Source organism: Hyperolius riggenbachi, chromosome 9 (assembly GCF_040937935.1).
Source record: "Hyperolius riggenbachi isolate aHypRig1 chromosome 9, aHypRig1.pri, whole genome shotgun sequence".
Taxonomy (NCBI): Eukaryota; Metazoa; Chordata; class Amphibia; order Anura; family Hyperoliidae; genus Hyperolius; species Hyperolius riggenbachi.
In genome coordinates, this window is record NC_090654.1 from 35,937,817 (window position 1) to 35,958,639 (window position 20,823).

General features: G+C 46.5%; 1 protein-coding gene across 4 annotated transcripts in view; it reads right to left on the bottom strand.

The window, feature by feature from the left end:
- Positions 1-15,387, bottom strand: part of PBXIP1 (PBX homeobox interacting protein 1) — a 93,153-nt gene extending 77,766 nt beyond the window's left edge. For 2 of the 4 annotated variants that reach the window (XM_068252496.1, XM_068252493.1), the window contains exon 1: positions 15,302-15,387. The gene's annotated coding sequence lies outside the window, so the exon portion shown is untranslated. The other 2 variants (XM_068252494.1, XM_068252495.1) reach the window with 2 other exon arrangements.
- Between the last annotated feature and the right edge of the window lie 5,436 nt (positions 15,388-20,823).

Here is a 20,823-nt window from a genome sequence, read left to right on the forward strand (position 1 = left end):
CCACTGATTGGATGAAAGTTATATTTAAGCCTGCAGAGTGCTCCCAGTCATCGCCCGTGATACGCATAGCTGTGGCTAGTTGCTGGGTGCGCACTCACATTGTTCAATTACTGGATCTCGACCTTGGCTGGTATTTGACCATTCTTGCCTGCTGTTATTAACCCTTGATTTGATTCCTGGACACTCTTGCTTGCTGCCTGGACCAACCTCTGCTTGTTAACTGGATACTCTTACATGCTACCTGGACCGACCATTGCTTGTTACTGGACACTCTAGTTATACCTGGAATAATCCTTGCTTGTTGCTTGAATAACCTCGCATGTGGACCTTGCATGAACTCTCTCACATACTGTCTGGACCATTCACTGCCTGTTCCTGAAACATCTGTCATTACTGACAATCAACGCTGAGAGCCTCATCCTCCTGAATCAAGGTAATAGCCCTGTGTGATATTTATGAACTATTGAACTGTGTTACTTGCCTCAGTGGGGTTCTGGTGGGTTATTGTCCTCTCTACTGCAGTCTGTATGCCTTGCACGTTAAGACCTGGGGTAACCGTAATCAGGAGACAAATAACGTGTCCTGTTCACGCGGGGGCTTGTCTATTGGTAAAGACCGGGGGCTGGGCTCAGAGCCGTGGTAATAGATTGGGGCATAGAGACTGATTGGGGACATAACCTGTCAGGCCTTACACCCGCATAATAAACAGGAGAGGTACTACTGAGCCAAGTCCATGTGTAGTATAAAGCATATACTGAGAATTACACCCAGCAAAATGAAATTTGGGCACCAGGTGAAGCCACTACCAGTAGTAGAATATTGGCAATGTTACCAATACTCTACTATCACTATACCTAACCTTCCTCTCACACTAACCTCCCCCTACCTACACCTGACACTAACCTAACCCTACCTAGGCCTTACACTAACCTCCCCCTACCTACGCCTTACACTAACCTAACCCTACCTAGGCCTTACACTAACCTCCCCCTACCTACGCCTTACACTAACCTAACCCTACCTAGGCCTTACACTAACCTACCCCCTTTCTACACCTAACACTAACCTACCCCTACCAAAGCCTTACTCTAAGCTGCCCCAACCTACGCCTAAAAAGTGGGCATCCAGGTTTGCAGTTTCGCAAACACGAGAAGCATTACTGAGCAGTGTCCATGTGTATTATACAGAATATGAACAGGTACTGAGAATAAGACACAGCTTACAGAGGAAGATAGATGATACTGTGAATTGGCCATGGGCAGCACGTGACAGTGTTGTGCAGTTGCCTCTCACACCCCAAAAACTTACAGATAATTTAATTGGCTTCCCCATAAATTGGAGATGCATACATTAATTCTGTAAGGCGATGCAGAAGATGGCGGTGCTATATAAATGCTAAATAATAATGATGATAATAATTGGCCATACGTACATGAACATATACTGAAAAGAACACCCAGCATACAAAACATCAGCAGTGTTGCTGTGCAGTGTCCATCCATACTGAATAAGAGCACACACTGAGCATTACACCCAGCATACAAGACAAGAGAAGTGTTACTGTGCAGCCTCCATACATACAGAATAAGAGCAGATACTGAGTATTACACCAGGCATACAGGACAAGAGAAGTGTTACTGTGCAGTGTCCACACATACTGAATAAGAACAGATACTGAGAATTACAACGGGCATACAGGAAAGAGAGGTGTTATGTGCAGTATCCATATATACAACATAAGAGCAGATACTGAGAATTACACCCAGCATACAGGACAAGAGAAGTGTTACTGTGCAGTGCCCATACATACAGAATAAGAGCAGATACTGAGAATTACACCCAGCATACAGGACAAGAGAAGTGTTACTGTGCAGTGCCCATACATACAGAATAAGAGCAGATACTGAGAATTACACCCGGCATACAGGACAAGAGAAGTGTTACTGTGCAGTGTCCAAACATACTGAATAAGAATAGATACTGAGAATTACACCCGGCATACAGGACAAGAGAAGTGTTACTGTGCAGTTTCCATCCATACTGAATAAGAACAGATACTGAGAATTACACCGGGCATACAGGACAAGAGAAGTGTTACTGTGCAGTCTCCATACATACAGAATAAAAGCAGATACTGAGAATTACACCCGGCATACAGGACAAGAGAAGTGTTACTGTGCAGTATCCATATATACAGAATAAGAGCAGATACTGACAATTATGCTCAGCATAAAAAGCTAGAGGAGTGGTACTGCGCCGTGTTCCAGGCCACACTGCACTACAGCCTCTGGGCTTGGATGAGCTGCCCATACTGTTACAAGAGGGAAGGGGAGAAGACGCAGGAGACTTTGCTGACAACACCGTATTGGGGTCTGGTTGTAGCAGCTGTGGCTCACAGCAGTAATCTCCAGAGGTATTGCAGACGCAGAGCCCATTCCTGCCGCTAATAAAACCAACAATCCTGAGAAACTCTGCCTGACCCAGCCGAAATATGCAGACCTTCTTCTAAAAATGTCCAGGAGGGGGGCGGAGCCAGCAATGGAGGAGTGAGGACGTGTTCTCCCGAGCTCCCGACCTCACGTGCTTCTAAAAGCATCTTCTAGCTTTACCCTCTCCCCTCATGAGCACCCAGAGGGGCAGAAGAAGGAACGGCAAACGTGGGCAATCTAACCGAGGGTCACAGAATCCATCCCAACGCCCGCTTACCAGATATTTCCAGGCACAGAGCTCCGGGCCTGAAACTCCCAAGATGGCCGACGATGCACACTCCCCGTCACAGGCGGCAGGCCCCAGCAAAGCCGGTCCATCGGCGCTAACCAACCTAGAGGACATCTGGAGGTATCTCCGTGGCCTCCCCACTAAGCAGGACTTAGATGAGCAAACTGAACGGATCGTCACCTCTACCCGCTCCGAGATTGCGGGGATCCGCGCTGACATCTCGGGCCTAGCTGCGCGTGTGACGACCGTGGAAAATGATATATCAGTACTGCGCGCCGAAGTCGCCCAACTGAAAGCCGAAAGAATCACCCAAAGTAAGCATAACCAGCTGTTGCGGGTCAACCTCGAGGACTTACAAAACAGAGGCCGCAGAAACAATATCCGCGTGCGCGGGGTCCCAGAGTCAGTTCAAACGGACGCCATCTTTACCGCCATGCGGTCCCTGTTTAATGGCTTACTAAACCGACCGGAGGGCCATAAACTGAAAATGGATCGTGCACATAGAGCTCTACGCGCCATGCCTAAAGGTCAAGCCCCACCTCGGGACATTATCTGCAGGCTCCACAATTACCAGGAGAAAGAACAAATCATGGCGGCAGCTCGTGCTCATGGGCCTGTTGAATTTGAAGGCACCCAGGTCTCCCTCTATCAGGACTTGGCCCCTTCCACTCTCTCTCAGCGCCGGGCCTTAAAACCTCTTATCCAGGCACTCCAACAGGAAGGAGCAACGTACCGATGGGGCTTCCCTTTCTATCTAATGGCGGAGAAAGGCAACCAATCTTTTATTCTCCGTCACCCGCGGGAGTTACCGGACCTTTTTCAAACTTTGGAAATACCCACTGTGGAGGTACCTGAGTGGGATCCAGATGGTCTCCCGGCAGCCCGCCCTCAACGGGCCCGTGATCCTCAATAGATCTCGACGGTAGTGAGTACTGTGTTTGCGGACCCTGTTCTTTTTTCTGATGTGGGGGTTTTTCTTCCTTTTTATTTCCCCTCTTATATGAGCCTCCCCCTTCGTCCCCAAGGCCATGGCTGGACTCTGGATTACTCGTGCCCTGAACATAAAGCTCATATACCCGCTTGACATGGCCCCTTTTATGGGACCCCTCTTACAATATATTAACCGGGGGTGGCTCTGTGTCTCGGATGCCCCATGCTCCCCCACTTAGGTGATGATGGTTCCCCGGGCCCCCCTCCCATGCTCCACAAGACATTTTATTATAACCTACTTGCTATGTATGTTGAAGCAAGAACCTGCTTCTAGTTACGGAATACCGTATATCCTGCTGTACATACACAAGAGATGTTCATATGTATGCGTATGCTTTATGTGATATCCTGAGAAGGGGAGTGGGGCTGGCTTGGGGGGTACGGTTATAGGTCCCTAGCCTGGGCACATGCGGGGGGGGAGGTGGGGGTGCCTGGGACGGGGGGTTGCCTCCGAACATAGGTACGAGATACTGTCTTTGAGGGCTGCTCATACTCCAGTCATATAATAAATGATTGGCCCTGGCTCATTTGCTTTGTGTAGGGGGCCTGCTCCCAATCTCTTCACGTATTGACGGAGGAACTGGGACTTTATACGTGTGTCACAGCCAATCTGAGGCGCAACTGGGGTCTACTGGAGCTTTGGTTTTTGGTAAATTTGGGATGAGGGGGGAAGGGGATTTAGTTATAAGGAGGATTTACAACTATTTTCTTTGATTCTACGCTAGAAAGTTTGGGTATCACCATCTAATTTGTGCATGTGAGTGCTCGGGGGGAGGGAGAGTATGTCAGCCCTATTGTGTGGTCTCTCTACCCCAGGGCCTTTTTGCCACTTTGGCACTGGTTTGTCTTGTGCAACCAGTGAGCTACAGGAAACATTTCCTAATTAAACAGGCTTATAGCCTGCAGGTGAGTGAAGTATGGACCATACCTCACCTAAGTGCTGTATGTGGTTTCTTACACACATATTTCTAATCTGTATTTTTCTTTTCTTCTCTTCTCTATCTATTGCTAATAATTTCTGCCATTCTATATGGCTTTCTTCTTCGGGGCGGTGTGGGGATGGGCCTGGGGGATGGGTGCTGACCTATGGCTCAGCAGTCACTTAAATTTCTGACTCTGAACGTCAGGGGCCTAAATGTGCCTGAGAAAAGGTCCGCAGTTCTCCGTCTATGTCACAAGGAAAGAGCCAATGTAATATTTCTCCAGGAGACCCATTTTAAAGGACCCCACATACCGAAATTGTTTAACAAATATTATAGAAATGCCTTCTATAGTACCCCACAAGATACTAAAACTAAGGGGACAGCCATTCTCATTTCTAGAGATACCCCTCTGATCATAACTGAAGAATTCAGTGACCCCAGGGGGCGCTTTAACCTTATCAAGGGCACCATACTGGACCGAAAGATTACTATTGGCTCTTTTTATGCTCCTAATTTCCGCCAAGTGGAATTCCTACAAAACTTTCTACATAAACTAGAGTCCTTCGCTGAGGGAAGCCTAATATTAGGAGGGGACCTGAACCTGGTACTGGATCCCATGCTAGACGCATCCTCCCAGAGAACGCCCATCTCTGGAAAGCTACTTCGCAAATGTAGATCTCTATTGCATTCTCTACAGCTAGTGGATGTGTGGAGAATTCACAATCCCTCAGTGAAGGACTATACATTTTACTCTTTCCCACATAACTCATACACCAGAATTGACTATCTGTTTATCTCTCAAAACCTGTTATCAGTCTCCTCTTCTCCAGTTATTGGCAACATGTCATTATCTGATCATGCTCCGGTTTGGGTGAATCTAGCCCTGGGGGATATTAGACGAGGCCCTGCTCTATGGCGCCTAAATAACTCCTTAATTAAAGACAAATCACTGGCTCAGAAACTCAAGAGCGAATTGGAGGAATTTTTCAGAATCAATATTCAGGGCGATATATCACCTCTGGTGGTTTGGGAAACCCATAAATGCTTCATGAGAGGCATCCTTATAAGAGAGGGAGCTAAAAGAAAGAGGATGAGAGAGAAGGAAATCAACGAGGTCCTCAGCCGCATTAAAAATTTAGAGATTCAGCACAAAAGGAATAGGTTGGCAGCTACCTTAGAGGCCCTCACCAAAGAGAGATCTGCCCTCAAAGATTTACTCTTTCATAAGGTACGCTACTCTGCAGACAGATGTAGGCGCACTTTTTATGAATTTGGCAATAAGTGTGGCACTATGCTAGCTAGAGCCCTAAAGAAGCAACAAACATCCACCTACGTAGCAGGTATTAGAGATAAACACTCTACCCTTCATCACAAATATGAAGACATCTCCAGAATCTTTAAGGAGTATTACGAAGGACTGCATAACTTGCCGTCACCTCAAGGTCCCAAATTAAGATTTAAACATAGGGAAAAGATAATTTCTTACCTTAAGGAAGCCAAAATGCCCTCTTTGCCACAATCTGAATCCGAGGAACTGGAAGAACCCTTTACGCTAGACGAACTTAGAATAGCCTTATCCCAGATCCCCTCGGGCAAATCACCTGGACCGGATGGGTTTACCCCAGAATATTACAAGATCTTTGGGGGAGTAGTTTCAACGCATATGCTGAATGCCTTTAATGTGATAACAGATATGCCCCTAGAGAAAAATTGGTTCTCGACCCAGATGTTAGAGTCACATATCTCTGTGCTGCCTAAAGAGGGGAAGGACCCAGCTCACTGTCAAAGTTATAGGCCCATATCACTCCTAAACGTAGACCTCAAGTTGTATGCAAAAATTTTGGCTAACAGGCTCTCCCCTCTACTCCCCAAATTGGTCTGCCCAGATCAGGTGGGCTTTATAATGGGAAGAGAGGCTAGGGACAACACAATTCGAACCTTAAACGTCTTGCATTGGGTGAGGTCCCGGTCCATCCCTACACTTCTACTCTCTACTGATGCTGAAAAAGCATTTGACAGGGTGGACTGGGACTTCATAGAATGCACTCTTCGCCATGTGGGGCTGGGGGGTAAGATGCGCAAACGTATCTTGACACTATACTCCTGCCCTAATGCTAAGGTAAAGGCCAATGGGGTCCTATCGGACTCATTTGATATACGAAATGGCACTCGCCAGGGGTGTCCGCTATCCCCCCTAATTTTTGCTCTTTCCTTGGAGCCCTTTCTCTGTAAAATAAGAGCCAACGCTGATATACAAGGAGTCCCCTTTCCTAAATCCTCCCACAAGCTTGCTGCATACGCAGATGATTTGTTATTTTACCTAACCAACCCTCACATATCTTTGCCCAACCTCTTAGCAGAATTCTCCACATATGGAAAGTTGTCTAACATGTCGATAAACTATGATAAAAGTGAGGCACTTGGCATTTTACTTCCCGATGCTCTTAAAGCCCTACTGAAAAGCAACTTCCCCTTCAGATGGCCTGCCCAGTCCCTAAAATATTTAGGAGTCCAGATCACCCCCGATCCGAAAGATTTATTCTCAAAAAACTTCCTTCCTGCCTTTGAAAGGATTAAGGGAGATCTTCAGCGCTGGGACAAACCCCAGTTCTCTTGGTTCGGACGAACAAATATAATAAAAATGACAGTAATGCCACGCTTGCTATATCTTTTTCAGACATTACCAATCTTTATCCCGGCCCAATATCTTAATAAGATTAAGCAACAGTTCTCTAAATTTATTTGGAGAGGTCGCAGGCCTAGACTAAAATATGCACTTCAGATCGCCCCTAAGGAAAATGGCGGAATGGCCGTCCCATGCCCCCGCTTGTACCATGCAGCATCGGTCTTAATTAGGATCATAGACTGGCATAGGCATAGTGAACAAAAGAAATGGGTAGGTATGGAAAATGAATTAATGTCTGATCGTCTCGCTCTGGTCCCCTGGTCTGCGCGCTCGCTCCAAATAACGGAGCCAGCGACAGACTTAATCTCTTACACTATTAGACTATTAGGGAAGTTCAGATCCAACCCGATGATATCTCCCTGGCCCTCCCCTCTTCTCCCCATTCTTGATAATCCGCTCTTCCCCCTAGGCCTTCACACTAGAGGCTATCTGGCCTGGCGAACAGTGCCACCTATTAGAGCACATCACCTCCTCGCCAACGGGAGCTGGGTCCAACTTTCTGATTTGTGCACACAGTTTAATACCCCTAATTTGGATATTTGGAGTTGGAACCAATTTAAACATTTCATAAGGTCTCAAGGAACGAAAGAAAGCTTTAATAGATCTATGTCACCATTCGAACAGACATGCATGGGAAAGGGAATGACCAAGGGCATGATCACTTTAGTGTACTCGCTCTTGAACTCCTCGGAGTCTCCGGCAGGCACACTTAAATCTAAGTGGGAAACTGATCTTGGAGAGCATTTCTCTGATAAGCAATGGAATAAGATCCTGATCTTTTCGCAGAAATCATCTATCTCTACGAGGAGCCAAGAAGCGGGCTATAAAATTTTTACCCGGTGGTATTTTACGCCCTCTAGAATTCAGACAATGTTCCCCGGCTCCACAGGCAACTGCTGGAGATGCGGAGCAGAATTGGGCACCCTCCTCCACATCTTTTGGTCCTGCCCGGATTTGACTGGGTTCTGGGAGGGCGTGAGGGAGCTGATGCATATTATGACAGACTTCCAACCACCAAACTCTCCGGCCTTCTTCCTCCTCCATCACAATACCTGGTCAGTTAGAAAATATAAGAAGACTCTGACGCGACACCTGGTTAATGCTGCTAAGATTCTTATAGCCAGACACTGGAAATCCTCAGAGGCCCCTTCAATTCAGGAGTGGCTTCGAGAGATCGACCAAGTCCAGAGAATGGAAGACCTTACGTCCTCTATTCATGACAAACACGAACAATTTTGGAAGACATGGTATGGATGGTTTGAATTTAAGGAATCTGATCGCTACCGCTCCCTCATGCCCACCTAGTCACATAGCACTCTGAGGGTGCCCTAACCACACCTCTGGCGTTCTTGAGTGAGAAAATATTGAAGCAATGGCGCTATCCTCGGGACCCTACCCCCTCTGCCGCTCCCCCTTTTTTTCTCTACCTCTTGCTTCTCCTCTCTAACTATTTTTTCTATCTATTCTTACTCCTTATTTTCTTCTTATCTTTGTCTATGTCAGAATAGACCTTTTTCTAAGGTCTATTCATATGTGTCAGCCATATATGGGAGAGTCTGAGATCCCCCATTAGCTAATATTAAATTAGCTATGGTATACATAGAAAGTCCCAGCTTTTCAGGTTTCCCCACTCTCTACGTGGTTTACCTACTCAGGGTCAGCTACTGGTGGATGTTCCCTCTGGGCCCAGAGCTGGCCTTATAAAAAGTTTATATATATAGTGGAGAGTCTTAACCTCACCAAAAGGACCTATTAGACTTAAATAGTAATTTGCACTATAATTGATGTTATATCTCCTTTATAGGAACCACACTGGTCTGTGGTTTGTCTTATCACTGTTCAATAGATGTTATAGAACGTGTTTTGGTCTCAATACCATGTACTGTATCACTGTTATCTACGGCTCGCACTATGTATGGTGGGCTTTATGTTGTTAGTCTTGATGTCTTTTTGTACTACTTAAAAAATTTCCAAAATAAAAGAATCTTTAAAAAAAATAAAAATGTCCAGGCTGTGATGCATCTCCAGCAGTCATGATAATTCCCAAGTCGCCAAGTATGCGGGACCAATATTCTAACTTTCCCAATCTGTACACCTGTTCCCCACATGAAACACAGGCAGAAGAGAAACAAAATCCAGAACAATAGGTTGCCTGTTTTTTTAATCCCATAACAGGTGTACTAAAACATAAAATCACACCAACCTATATTTTGGACATATTGAAGTATTAAAAACTCAATTGATATAATACAGAATACGAAACAAGGTGGCGATTTACAGGGCTGAGGAGTCGGTACAAAAATCATCCGACTCCTCAGTTTGTGAAACCACCGACTCAGACTCCAGGTATCCAAAATGGCTCTGACTCCTCAGTCTAATACTTACCAGGGCTGTGGATTTGGTACAAATATTATCTGACTCTGACTCATCAGTTTATGAAAGCACCAACTCCAACTCCGAGTACCCAAAATTGCTCTGACTCCTGACTCCAACTCCACAGCCCTGGTGGTTTCAAGGGAACCTGAAATGAGAGTGGTATGGAGGCTGCCATATTTATTTTAAACAATACCAGTTGCCTGGCAGTCCTGCTGAGCTCTTTGGCTGCAGCATTGTCTGAATCACACACCTGAAACAAGCATGTCTCTAATGGGGTCAGAAAATCTGCCTGCTTGTTCAGAGTCTATGGTTAAAAGTTAAAAGTATTAGAGGCAGAGGATTGGCAGGACAGCAAGGCCACCTGCATTGTTTAAAAGGAAATAAATATGTCAGCCTCTGTATGCCTCTCACCTCAGTTTCCCTTTAATCTGGCCCGTTTGATGAGTAGGCGGGGCTTTGGCTTAGACACTGTGTACATATCAATTAATGCATTGTGGCCAGCTTGCATAAACACAGGAGGACGGTGTGCCAGAACTGGTGAGAACAAGAACAGTCCAATCGTGGATATCCCGCTCAATCCTGCTAAAGGAACTCATATATCCCTGCTACATATGGTGCAGTGCACGCAAGTGAGATGATAACCCGGAAGGGAAATCTCAAGAGCACCGTGGGTCCGTGATTGATGCTGCAAATAAATCTACAGATCAAGGATAAAGAGTTTATGCAGCGGCCTTGGTACTTTTCCGTTAGCCGAGCGCATCCAGTAGGTGGCGATAAAACTCCACCAGAATTACATCTTTCCCTACTATCCATGGCGGCCTGGAGGGGGAATAGTGATTAACGCCACCTAGTGGATGCGCCTGGCTAACAGAAAAGTACCGCAGCCTTTTTACCAAAGTCTGGCGCAATTCATACAATTTTCAGATCTGACATCAATTGGATATGGGAAACAAAACAAAAAAAAAAACACTAGTGTACACACGTCACCAATCGACACCATTAACGGTACCTGATCCAATCGATTGTATCGGGGCTGTGGAGTCAGTACAAAAATCATCCAACTCCTCAGCTTATGAAACCACCGACTTCAGGTACCCAAAATTGCTCCGACTCCACAGCCCTGGATTGTATGGTCGATCATTCAGAAGATTGAACCGTTAATAGGCACCATTAGAGAACTGTCTGACAATAAGAGCCATGCAGAGACTTTTTTGGATCATATTCAGTGCTTTTTTAATCCAATTCTGAATAAACAGTGTCTCTAGTTTGTTGAAGGTACTTGAATCTCAGCTGGGGTTAGGTAATTCACCAACATCTCAACAGCATACCAGTAAGTTATTTCCCACCACCGCGGACCCAAAACTGGCCTCGGTATGAACATTAGACCTGGACTAGAGATGCTAATGTTAAAAACTTTATGCAAATGTAATTGCAATTGCTTTTTAAAAGCGTAAGCATTTTAAAAAGCGCTCAGACGTGCTCTTGGTGTGCACCAGCCCTAATTTGTATTCTATAAAGCACGGCACAAAACGTCTGCTCTATATAAATGTATAATATTACTATGGCAGTTCCAGACAGTGGGAGCCATGATAGAATGGCAGACCACACTAACAGGAATGACTCTTGCTCACAGTGAGGCAGGGACCAGCTATGCTGGTTGGGATCGGGTCATGTTCCTCCTTCCATAAGAGAACATGGATACTTATGAGATATTATCAGTCATGCTTATGGGAAAGCTGAATTAATGTAAACTCTTCTTTTAGTCGTCGGGGAGAAACTGCAAGTCTGTCTGGACAAAGTGGCAGCACCACAGATCCATGTGTATGTACCTCATTGAAGCCCGAAAGGAAATCAGACTCATAAGCACCTGTGTTGTGCTGTTCAGCCGGAACTACTCAGAGCAGCAGAAAAACCCTTCAGAAAATGTGGAAGTAACTACTGGTGGGTTTATTAACACTACAGGGTTGGTTACAAGTTGATTGGCTCTATAGGGCCTGTTTCCATTACACGCAGATTTTTAGAAAAATCTTTTGCTATGTGTAGCAATTCTTTGGAGTGACTCCTCTTACAGTATACCTGAGAAAGCACAAGGATTTATACTTACCTGGGGCTTCCTCCAGCCCCCTGTAGCCTGCTTGCTCCCTTGCCATCCCCACGGTCCCTTCTGTTGCATCAATCTTAGCCCTGATCAAGTCCTGGACTAGCAACTGCGCATGCATAGTCCACACCACGTGCACCCCCTGATCGCAAGAGCAGTTAGCCTTAAACTGTGCAAGCAGAGAAAAACCCTGGCCACAAGAGTGTGATTGCGGTGACGCATGGACAGGAACGCACATGCACAGTGACACCCAACTTGGCTGGATCGCGCACTCCACAGCAGCGCAAAAGAGGGGACCAGACCAACAAAGATGGAGCTAATGGGCTATAGTGGGCTGGAGGAACTCAACTGACTCATTCACATTCAAAACACTTACAACCCAAAAGGTATAATTTGCACAGCATGTGTGTTCGTTCAAAATCATTGCATACCGTGGCAAAAGCATGTGCTGTAATACAGATGTATCTGCATAGTGTCCAATAATTTGTCAAAAACATGCATCTTCGGCAAGCATTAAATTACATGGGTAATAAGCATTATGGTGACACCCAGGCAGCTATCCTGAAGAAACTGTGCACTATGTTGGTATCCTCACACTCTGATGCCAGCCGATGTGATGACGCGTAGCGTGCATAGCAGGGACGTGCACAGGCGACTTCAGGCCAAAGTCGACCATTAGTGGTGCTGCCACCGGGACTGGGAGAGTAGCCAGGAGGACCTCACGCGTTACAATGAGCTGGAGGAAGCCCCAAGTAAGTTCAAATTGCAGATTTAGCTTGAGCTCAGGGTCCCTTTATGTGTACCTGAGACAGGGGAACAAGTCCTGTTTTTACTCATCTTGGGTTTCTTCCAGCTCCCTTGATTTCCTCCCGGACCTGTTGTGCTGCTGTCCTCCTCCTCCTCAAAAAAAAAATAAAAAAAAAATTGCCTGTTGCAGGATACTGTACATGCATGGCCTGGGGCTCCCGCTTCCTCACAGGGCCGGATTTACTTAAAAGATACCCGAAGTGACGTGACATGATGAGATTTTTTTTTTTTATCATCAGTCACCTGTAGGCACAGGCCTACAGTGCCTTAAAGGATATCCAAAGTGACATAATGAGATAGACATGTGTATGTACAGTGCCTAGCACACAAATAACTATGCTGTGTACCTTTTTTATTTCTCTGCCTGAAAGAGTTAAATATCATGTATGTTAGTGGCTGACTCAGTCCTGACTCAGACAGAAAGTGACTACAGTGTGACCCTCACTGATAAGAAACTCCCCTTTTTTATCTCTTTCTTGCTCTCGGAAGCCATTTTCTGCTAAGAAAGTGTTTTATAGTTGGAATTTCTCATCATTGAGGATCACACTGTCAGGACTGAGTCAGCCACTTACATACCTGATATTTAACTCTTTCAGGCAGAGAAATAAAAAAGGTACACAGCATAGTTATTTGTGTGCTAGGCACTGTACATACACATGTCTATCTCATCATGGCACTTCAGGTATCCTTTAAGGCACTGTAGGCCTGTGCCTACAGGTGACTGATGATTAAAAAAAAAAAAAAAAAAAAATTGCAGCTCACTCTGCTCCTCCCTCCCTCCTTCCCTATGCAGAGTACTGAGCAAATGAGAGTTTACTAACCCGGCTCTAGGCATTCCACTGACCAGATCTTCTTTAAGTCAAGGGAAAAATTAATACTGAGAGTACCTCTGGCTACCTAATGCTAAGGGACACCTGTAGCGATTTGATGAGGGTTTGTAGGTTCATGGAGGATGAAGCCTAAGGTGCTAGGACATTTGTGCCTATAGGCTCCTGTGATGTAAATCCCGGCCTGCTTCCTCGCTTACACTCCTGTGTCTGGGAGCATTCTCTGCGCTAGTCTACTTTAGGGGACCCAGCAGGGAACCTCATAAAGAAATTCAGCTAATGTGATTGGGTGGACAGCAGCCCCTCTCGAACTGCTAGGTTTCCAGTAGGTTGTAGTAAACTACGCCCACACTATTTGGCCAATTACAACACTGCGCCGTAAGAGGGTGCTGTGATTGGAGAACTCTTGCCTGTGAGGTTTCCTGCTGGGTCCCCTAAAGTAGACGAGTGGCGCATTCAACACATACGCAGAACGGTCCCAGCCATGGAAGCGCAATCTTAGAGGGGTATGGCTAAGATCCCACATGCTCAGTAGCCTCCAACTGGTCCAGTCAGCAAACTTTTAAATGGGCAAAGCAGTACAACAGAGCGGACTGGGAGGAAATCAAAGGACCTGTAAGGCTAAGTGGGGACTGGAAGAAGCCTCGGGCAAGTAAAGTATCACCCCCCCCCCCCCCCCCCGTCAGGTACACTTTAAGGTGCCCACTTATGACTGAACAGTATTCCCACTTCCCTGAGGTTCTAAAGTATGCATTCAGAGTACAGTCACTCAGTTTACTCCTCTACTAGATAAACTTGGCAAGGCTGTACAATCAAGATTATATAATTGATAGGCACCTTCAATTAGATCAGTTCCTGCCACGACCTGATTGGTCCACTGACAGCCAGTGAGGCAAAGCAGTAACAGGTCAGCTTCCCTCACTGATGACTCTGCTTCGCATTCGCAAGCTGTGGTGACAGGTTCTCCTTACAGTGCAGCAGGACAGGATTAGGGCGGGGATATTCCTGGGCGGGACCACCTGAGTGTCAGGAAGTTCGGATCTTTTCAATGATCCGGATGATTCGAATCGGATCATTGAAGAGATCCGGATCTTTGATCCGAATCTCGGATCATTTTACTACCGGAAGCATTCGGGGGTGAAATGAACAGCAGGACAGGTCTGTGGACAGGAGAAGGGGAGGGAGTGGACACACAGAGAAGGGGAGAAGATGGACAGAGGGCAGGGAGTGGACAGAGATGGGAGGAGGGACGAGCAGAGAGCAGAAATGTTTGCACACAATACCCACATGCTGAAGTCATATGCTTTACATATATTTCACCTATATGTTCATCTGTACACTTTGAAAGAAAAGGTCGCACAGTGAAAGAAAGCATTCCCAGAAGATAAGTGCAGCTGTTTAGTGCCGAGTGCAGGAGGATTATATTGCCTTTCAATCACAGTGTCTGCAAAGTTACTGAGCTGTGCTGAGCCAAAAGCTTCCAATGTGTTCACTGTGTACAACTATGGAACAGACAGCCTATAATGGGCAGCACGTTATAGCCAGTATGTGTGCTCTACACATATCTGGCAGTGGCACCCATGTCCCCTCTCTCTCATCTACTTGTCTCCCTGCAAGGCTGGCTCCTATCCAACAGAGCGATTCATCTCAGCTCTGCTTCCAGGACCCCGCTGCCCGCTGAGAGGGGGCGTGTCGCTCCTGGCCCCGCCCCTTTTGCGATCCGAATCGTTCATTTTGATGATTCGGATGATCGACTCATAAAATAGATTCGGATCAAAGATCCGAATCGTTCATGATCCGGACAACACTAAGTAACAGCACAGCCCCACGGAAGTGACGCATGTTGGTACCTGTGGCGGTCCGGTGCGCAGCTCACCTGAACCCGGATCCCCCGTCACCGTCGGACCACTCCGCTCCAACTTCTCACTCCTCTCCTCTGACTGAGAGGACAGACACACACGTGACCCGGCTCAGCCAATCAGCACAGAAAGCACAAAAACCACTAAAGATAGTGGAGTCTAACCCCGCCCCTAAAGGCGCAGAAACCGAAAGGTGGGCGGGGACTAGAGCCGAAGGGAGGCGGCCAGCTGCTGTGTATGGCTTGCAGGAGGCGGGCACTGAATGTAAAGTGACCGCAGCTGGGCGGAACCTACTTCCATTGACTAACAATTGGGAGCGGGCGGAGATTGCAGAGTGACAACCGGCGGGCGGGGCCAGAGGATGCAGATGAGGGAAGGAGACAGGTGGCTGCACAGCTGCTGAGCACATAGGATGGGATGGGGGTGCAGCACGTGTTTCTGTATAGTGTGCCCCGGTCACTTCTCTGCTACTATTCACTATTTCCTGCCATTCTCACTGAAACCCAATGTCTTCTGTACCTCATTGCTGTCATCTCCATACACAAAACTCATCTGCTAACACTCCTCCTGCTGTACCTCATCATCCCCATCTCTTCTCTCTGATACCCTGCCTCTGTCCTCCTTCTACTGTATAAACTTGGCCCTCTAGCTGTTAAGGAACTACAAATCCCACAATGCATTTGCCTTTATGAGTCATGACTATGGCTGTAAGACTCCTGCAATGCATTGTAGGACTTGTAGTTCCTTAACAGCTGGAGGGCCAAGTTTGCCCATGCCTGCTTCTAACCTCTACAGTGCCCCCTCTACTGTAACCCTAGATACAGTGGTGTAGCTAAGGAGCAGTGGCCCCCGATGCAAGTTTTACATTGGGCCCCCCCCCAAGCACTCTATACATAACAATTGATACGGCGCACCAAAACCTGCCAATGGCAACTACAGTGTCAGCAGTGCAAGAAGGGGATGGGCAACAGTTTTTAATAATTACCACTATTCAAAGTATATATAGAAGTGATTCTTATGAGCACAGGACCAATAGAGAGCTAATACTGTAGATGAGGGAGGGCCCCCATGCAGTCGCAATCTCTGCAACCCCTGTTGCTACACCCCCGCCTAGCTATTCTGTACCTCATTACTGTCATTCCCAGGTCAGGATCGAGGCAGAGAGGCTCCAGCCTCAGGGCGCAGTGTAAGAGAGGGTGCACAACTCACTCAGCTATCATTCCCCTACTGTGTTTGAAGCAGAGAGAAATAAGAAAAAGGGATACATGGAAGTGAATGCAAGCCAGATAGAGATTAAGGTGTTGGGGGGTTGGGGATGGCCCAGGGGCACCTCTTAAGGTGGCCACACACCATACAATTTTTTAAATATCTGTTAAATTTAAGAATTGCAATCAATTTTTCTGACTAATTGTAACATTTCAAAAATATGACCAATGTACCTCACACCTATGTTCAATTTTTCCCCTTTTATGATAAACATGATTGGAAACTGAGAAAATTGCTAGGGTGTGTATATTAATAAATTGACAATCTAACACACACCATACAATCTTTAGAAAGATTGAAGAAAAATATCTGGAATTCCGGATCGATAAAAATTTAAGAAAACGGGAAATCCGATCGGCTTTTTCAGTCGAATGAAAAAAACTTTCGATTTTTTTCGGGAGATCCGATATTTTTTATCGAATTGCCATAAAATCAGATCATTTTATTGTATCGTGTGTGGCCACCTTTAGTCTAATAGCAATCAGTGTGTGACGGCTGGGGTGGGAGGGATGGAGGGGAGCACTTTGGTGTCTCAGCCTTGGGTGCTGGAGGACCTTGTCCCGGACTCCCAGGTCATCCCTATCACTCATCTGCTAATACTCCATCCCGTTGTACCTCATCCCCCCCATCTCCTCTCTCTAACACCCTACCTCTGTCCTCCCTCTACTGTATCTCTAATCTCTACAGTGCCCTCCTCTACTGTCACCCTAGCTATTCTGTACCTCATTACTGTCATTCCTATACACAACACATCTGCAAATACCCCCTCCCCTACTCTCCACTGCTGTAATTCATCCCTACATCTCTTCTCTGCGACTCCCTGCCTCTGTCCTCCCTCTACTGTCACCCTAGCTATTCTGTACCTCATTACTGTCATCCCTATACGCAACACTCATCTGCTAATACCCCATCCCATTGTACCTCATCCCCTTATCTCTTCTGTGATACCCTGTCTCTGCCCTCCCTCTACATTGCCCCCTCTACTGTAACCCTAGCTATTATGTACCTCATTACTGTCATCCCTATACACAACAATCATCTGCAAATAACCCCTCTCCTACCCTCCTCTGCTGTACCTCATCATCCCCCCCCCCTCCTCCATCTCTTCTCTGTGATAACCTGCTTCTTTTCTCCCTCTACTGTATGTCTAACCTCTACAGTGCCCCCTCTACTGTCACCCATCCTTCCTGTACCCTCAGCTCTTATGTGATACTACTACATCTCCCTTCTGTACCTCTATCTCTTGATTGCTATACAGTGTCTCCCTCCTCATAATATATTCAATCTCCTTTATCTACTCTATCCACTGTATATCCATCTCTTCTCATCTGTCCCAGTATCTTCTATGCAGAACCCCCATCTTCTTCCTACCCCTAAGAGAACCAACCTCTCTTCTTGGATGGATAGTGTACTGGTAAAGGGCTCTGTCTCCGACACAGGAGACCAGGGTTCAAATCTCAGCTCTTCCGGTTCAGTAAGCCAGCACTTATTCAGTAAGGAAGCCTTGGGCAAAATTCCCTAACAAAGCTACTGCCTACCGAGCACACCAGGGTTGTGGAGTCGGAGGCGAGGAGTCGGGGCAATTTTGGCCACCCAGCGTCGGAGTCGTGGTTTCGTAGACTGAGGAGTCGGATGATTTTTTTGTACAAAATCCACAGCCCTGTTAAGTATTAGACTAAGGAGTCGAGGAGTCAGAGCCATTTTGGGTACCCGGAGTCGTGGTTTCATAAACCGAGGAGTCTGAGTCGGAAGATTTTTGTACCGACTCCGCAGCCCTGGAGCGCACACTAGTGGCTGCAGCTCAAGCGCTTTGAGTCCAATAGGAGAAAGGGCCCATTTCCAATGGCCATATTGCCACCGTGCGATCATCGCACCGCATACATCTGCAGGCAGTTCCAGTCCAGCCACGAATATAACCACTATGGGACTCAGATGCAAACTGCGGAAACCTGCAGCATGAGATACATAAAATTTGCATCAATGGAAACAGTTCAGTGCAGTGATCGCACCACGTGTAGTGGAAATGGGACCAAGAGCACATTATTTATCTTGTCTTAGGGCTGGTTCACACTACAAGAGCTTTTCTAAGGGCTTGTGATTTTAAAAGCTCTTGCTGTTATCCTATGTGAGTGTTCACACTGGAGCGATGTGATTTTGTAAAATTCCCCCATAGCATTGCATTAGCAAGAGCTTTTAAAATCTCTAGCGTTTAAAAAGCTCTCAGTGTGAATCAGCCATTATTCTGTATCCAGTATCCTCCCTCTATTATACCTCCATCCCTTTTCCGCAATTCTCCACTTACTCTAATCTCTTCTGTGCTATACCCCATTTTCTTTCTCCCTCTGCTGTATCCCCACCTCCTCTCTGCTATACACCCTCTTTATCCCTGTAATGTACACTCAGCTGAATCCCATCTTCACTTACCCATCAATCTTCCTACTTGAACCCATTTCTTCTTTATTATAACCTCATCGCCTCCCCTCTACTATACTCCCATCAAGCTTATTATACTTCACCTCTTCTCTACTGTTCCCTCACAGAGATGGATTTCTGGGAAGGCGACAAAGGCCCAGGCCTTGGGCGGCACCCGGCTGAGGGGCGGCTGGATATGGAAGAGGGGTTGCTGCAAATGATATACAGAGGTTGCAAATAAGGAACAACAGATATAAATAGGGAGCTACAGCTCAAGGGATTTGTATATAAATAAAGGGGGCTGCTGTACATGAATGTTAGAGATGAAAGAGGGTCTGTACAGGGAATAGAAAGAGGGGTGCTGCACATGAAAGGGGAGGTGCGTGAAAGATGGCCTAGGGACACAAAGTATAAATCCAACCTTTCCTCTCATCTTTTCCATGTTCCTCAATCCCTCTATCAACCATTAATCATCCTAGTATTGGCACCCCTATATATATATATATGTCACATGACATACAGGAACCCAGAGTTTTGCCAAGCACAAAAGCTGGCAGACGGCAATAAAGGACAGCATTGGACTTTGGGGAAGTTTGAAGCCACTTCTTCAAACTTCCCCCATTTGTAAATGACGTGATCGCGATAATTGTTGCTTTGACGATTCCGAAATTGTGATCTTGGTGATCGTGATTTTGGTTTAAATTAAATTTATCTTTCAGGCCTAGCAGCCATGCAACTGGTATTTCTTAAAAATAAATAAATATGGCAGCCTCCATATCAGGGCCGGCTCTAGATAGGCACAATATGAGGGGGCAGACAGAAATTTGCAGGGGGCACGAAAAACCCTGCGCCGAGAAATGGGCGTGGTCATGCAACAGACTGGGCGTGGTCATGGGTGGGGCCAAATATACATGTCATGACCTTACAGTGGTGTTAAAGGTCTGCCGGGGAAGTTTGAGCTCTGCTGTAGTGTATCCCCCAAAAGTTTACAGCACAGACCAAAAGTTTGGACAAACCTTCAATGACTGTCATTACATATACATATATAACCACTGTGCCCAGAATTGTCTTGCAAGGAACCTCTGCCAGATTACATGTATTTTTGGTGAAATGCTGTCAGATTACATACTGTATATGTATATATGTAATGACAGTCATCTGAGGTCTTAGAGGTTGTGGCTTTCCAGATGAATAGATCAAGTTGTTTGTAGAGACTCTAGACGGGTGTTCCAGGTTAGTGAAGCTTAAGGTCCGTACACACGCCGGACTTTAGGCAACGACGGGTCCGTCGTTGCCTCCCGCTGGGTGGGCGTGCCAGCGACAGTCCGGCGTGTGTACGCTCTGTCGTCAGACTGATACGGCTGTTCCTGAGCGATCCGCCGGGCGGATCGCTCAGAAACAGCCGTATCAGTCTGACGACAGAGCATACACACGCCGGACTGTCGCTGGCACGCCCACCCAGCGGGAGGCAACGACGGACCCGTCGTTGCCTAAAGTCCGGCGTGTGTACGGACCTTTAGAGTGTCCAGAGCTAAGGAGATTTCACACGTTAGCTCTGGACACTCTAAGCCAAAGTCAGTCCAGGCAGCGTTAAGGCAGATCCGTTAATCAGGCAAAAGTCAGTCCAGGCGGCAAGCTAAGCGTAGTCAAGGTACAAGGGAAGGGTCGGCAACAGGAATCAATACAATGGTGAGCGTTACCCAGCAACAAGCCAAAGCTAAGCTATCATGGGCGATAACTGGGGGCGATCACCGAGATTAAATAACAGGACTAAACAATCAACAGAAAGTAGAATCGAAAACAACCAATTGCAGAGCTGTTACCAGCTGACACACTCCGTCCACAGTGTCACTGCTTACAT